This window comes from Corvus brachyrhynchos, unplaced genomic scaffold (genome assembly GCF_000691975.1).
Source record: "Corvus brachyrhynchos isolate BGI_N302 unplaced genomic scaffold, ASM69197v1 scaffold10, whole genome shotgun sequence".
In the NCBI taxonomy this organism is placed as follows: Eukaryota; Metazoa; Chordata; class Aves; order Passeriformes; family Corvidae; genus Corvus; species Corvus brachyrhynchos.
Genome location: NW_008236180.1, coordinates 186532 through 190842, shown reverse-complemented (window position 1 = coordinate 190842; position 4311 = coordinate 186532). Strand labels below are relative to the sequence as shown.

The window sequence follows — 4311 nt, the reverse complement described above, 5'->3', positions numbered from 1 at the left end:
CCCCCGCAATTTCTTTATGGTTTGATATAACATCCATGCCAAACTGACCCATCTCAGGTGATGTGATGGCATGTGCCACGCAAATGTTGCAATGGGTGGTTATGGGTCCAATCCCCGATAGTCAAGTTATATGACAGAGCACAAAGAACAAGTTTTTCAAAAATTAAATTCTTCAAATTTACAGCACTACATAAAAAAAGAATGAGTTTAAATATTTCCAGATCTACCAGAAGAATTATTCAAACTAAGTTTATAGGTCTGACTCTCCCATACATCACTCTAAATCAGAAGGGATTTCGCTACGCCTGAACGTAAATAATTTATGATCTAATGGGAAATGCTCTTCACGTACCAAAAGCTTAAGAATAGTTCCCTCTCCAGAAAGAAGGCCCAAATTTAGCAAAGCACACACTTAACATCACAACTGTTCAACTGAAGTATCATGTATTAAAGACAAAAAAATTAGTCACCTTTAGGAAGGCTTGGTTCTAGTCCCAGCACTAACAATAAATAAAGCCTCCCATGGCCCAGGCATTACTCCCAGCACTGTGCCTACACCCACGAGCATGCTGCCAGCAATACACACAAAAGAAGGTGTCCATCTTCCTTTCAGCTTTATTACAACTGAGAACAACTGGATCCTGCAACACCGGCTCACAAGTAAAATGAGAGACCAGTCAATGCTTTTAGAATGAAGCTCAGACTTAAAGACATTTGTGTGATAATTTGAGACAGATAATTCTTTCCCGTCAGTCAGTTTTCCCCTCCTAACAAGGAATTGAGGGCCACCTCTAGTTCATATCCAGAGGGTTGAAGAGACTGACCCTTGTATTTAAAATGTTAATCCTCTTAGCACCACATCTCTACCTGGACTGTACTTATGTGGGTCCAACAAAACCAGCAATGATTCAATAAGGGGTAATTGACAAAAGGCCTCATGTTCCCCCTTATTCTTTCTTTTGAAATAAGAGAGGGAGACAGGCATCTTCCAAATTATGCATTTCTAAGTTACCCTTTTTCCTTTTGTTGGGAAGTGGCAAAATCAGACTATTTAAAGAGTTGTCTGATGATATTTTAAAAGGCTTTGGTTACACTGACTTGGGGAGTTGAATAAAACAAAGGTAATTCAAAGATAGTGCACAGGTTTGTGATCTGTCTCAGCTTGGTTGCTCTTGCCCTTAATTGCATGCATCCCTCTTGCAGGGATTTCAAAGGAAAGTTCAGCACCTGAAACACTGATCCCTGCCTCTGCACTGGGAGCAAGGTCTAAACCACAATTTATGCACGTGCAGCTCAACTGAGTCAACAGGATCAGCCTCAGGTACCAGTCACAAGTCAGATGTGCTTGGGGACTCCCTGAAGGAGCCCCTGGTAGCACACCCTACTAGGTTTTACTCCATATTACTGCTCAGAAACAGCATGCACATAAAATATATGAAAGAAATCAGGATACACACATACAACCCAGTGCCCAAGCCATAAAGGTCTCCAGTCTCTTTGCTATGTCCCATACCCACTTTCCATTGAAATCTTGATCCAGTTGCTGAGCACAGGATTCATCTCATCTAACTGAAACAAATAAAATAGGGACACCTACATGCAGGTACAATATTAAGTTTCCCCTCACTTTCAGTAGGGAAAAATGGTGTTTTCAGAGCAGTTATTTCCTTCTCATGAGGACAGAGGACAGTAAGCCCATTCCAGGAGTGCCTGTTTCACAGTGCTTCACACTGGCTTGTTCATGGAGGAGGCACAGTCTGGAGTTTAGATGAATCCCACCCTTCTGGACTTGGGCTGGGCCTCATGAGAGCAAGTAAAAAATTCCCATTCTTCTCAGCAGCCACCAAAACAGGCATCCAACCTGCATCGTAACTTTGCGAGTTGGTATTTTATTGGTTTGAAGTGGGGGGGGTGGGGGGAGCATTAGCATTTTTACTTTTTTTCAATTGCTTTGAGCAGTTTAATGATTCCTTAAGCTAGCATCAAAACATAGTTGAGTCAGTCCAGTTCAGTGCTCCAGGCTTGGGAGGCTCTGCACCAGAGTTGACTTTTTTACAGCTTCGTATCCCCTCAATTCTTCTGAGGAACAGACCCTGCTATGTTCTGCTTTCCTGAATTTAGTACTATCAACTCTTACCTCTCCAGATACTGAGAGAACTCATTTCAGCACAGGAAATGTTACATATTAGCACTAAGAGAAGACATAAATTTTCCATTCCTATTTCAAGTAAATTTAGGAAATACAACATAATTTCACTTATACAATGCACAGTTTAAATTCAGATAAAAGAGGTAGAACATTACATACGCCTGTTCCACTTGCAAAAAATCCCCTTACTTTTTAGAGCAACAGAAAACTGTTGTTGCCAGAACAATAAAGATAAATCCAGCTTTGAATTGAGCAGGCACATTTCTGCAGCCATTCAGTGCGTGGGCCAGAGTTTTAGACACAGCTCCAGTTGTGAGCCAGTGCCAGGCTCAGGCTCAGTCTCAAATCTGTGCAATGAGGAGACACAGCCAGATGCGAGTGGTAACACTGCCTGGGCTCCAAACCGGTCCTGCTCTGAAACTGGAAAAAGGAGGATTTTTGTTTGGCCACACCCTCATTAGAGTACCTGAAGAAGTTTCAAGAAGATGCTGGATTCTGACAGCAAAGACACACACATCATGAACAGCACTGTCCTTCTGGGGCAATGGAGTTTGCATCTTCCTGCCGTTTATCTTCACTACCGTAAGTGGAATTTTCCTATTTATTTAGGTGGAGAGCTCTGTTGCAGATAATTAGGAACTGATCTGTACTGTACACACACAGTATTTGAGTCTTAACAGTTAGCATTGAGAAAAACCTTTGCATTCAAAAAGTCTTCCTGCGCACAGATACTAAATCCAGCAATTAGCAGTGTAATATATGTTCTGTCCTAATCAGAGTTTAAGGAATCAAATGTAATCTATTTTATCGCTCGAAAAACTATGTTTCTTTCTTGCACTAATCATTATATTTTTCACTTTTGGTTGATCCTTAGCTTCCCCCCGGCCTATATCACTTTGCTGGCAAAATCTTTATTATTTAGGGTTTCCTCTAGACACAGGACTGCTTTCCTGCATTTGAAATACAGCCAGAGAACACTCAGCATGGAGACCTTTCAAAAAAGGTGGGTTTTTTCCAGCTCAAAGGGTGGAGATGGCTACTTTTGAGAGTTTTTGTGCTTCCTGAAGTGCCTTTTCACCCGCAGTGTAAATGAGTGGTGACCTTCTGTTCTGATCCACAGGTCTGAAGCAGAAGGGTCCTGCACATTCTTATAATTTCCACAGGAACTGGTGTGATGCCAAGTTCATTTCAGTTGCTGAAGGAAGCTGCTATACCTCAACAGACTTAATAGCCTTGAGCTCACAACGTAATAGCATTATTCTGTATGTTGGATGGTGCATAAAATGCATTACACCAATATTTAGACTATCGTGGACCTGACCAACCCATCAAGAATTGGGCCAAACAAAAGGCAGCTCAATTTTGAAATGCCCAAACTTGGCTCTCCCCCAGTTAGAGCACAGCTAAAATAAATAAATAAAATTAGTCTAAGTTTTCTGTGTATTTAAAACAAAAACAAACCTTAATGGATTGTGATTCCAATATATTCTACACTAATACTGAATGAAAAAGAGTGAACGTAAAACCAGAATGTAGTTTCAAAAGAAAAATCAAGAATGCTTCACTCAAAAAAAACACAAATAAAGCTTTGTGCTTTGCTTTCAAACTGAGATATCGTGAGAACAAAGATTTAATAATTTGGCAAATTATTCTGATTTGACAGAACTGAATTCAGGTGGAGTTCTACCATAGCTTGCAACAAGCTTGTATTTTATTTTCAAATATCTTCTTTACAGCATCTTCTGCATCTTTAAACCCCTGACCACCATGGGAGTTATTCTCTACAGCCAGAAGTAAAATAGGAATCAAGCCACGTATCACCATATTCTGTTTAACCAAAAGGCCTCTGATTTCAAAAGCTTGTATTTTACAATAAATTTACATTCCAAATTAAGGACTGTTCATGATTAAGACATCATCCTGCAGTGATAGCTATATACCAAATGATGCTTGGTTATTAAACTTGATGAAAGATTTGCCTTTTTGATTGGTGCTGTCTATGAGGCAGAATTAGGAATACCTTTAAAGGAGTCCCTTTCAGAGTAAGGGGGTTCCCTGCTTCCTGCCATGCAGTCTATGCAAAACCATTTCTGGGCACAAAAAGTCAGTGCTGTCAGAAATCTCCCCTGGACATCACAAGTATACAATGCCTCAGAACGAGA

At 40.5% G+C, this 4311-nt stretch overlaps 1 long non-coding RNA gene across 1 annotated transcript; it reads left to right on the top strand.

The window, feature by feature from the left end:
• The first annotated feature begins 2485 nt into the window (after positions 1–2485).
• On the top strand, positions 2486–3988 carry LOC108446333. Its single transcript, XR_001861498.1, has 3 exons — positions 2486–2731; positions 3072–3152; positions 3886–3988. It is a non-coding gene; the product is annotated as an uncharacterized LOC108446333 (long non-coding RNA).
• Positions 3989–4311: the final 323 nt, after the last annotated feature.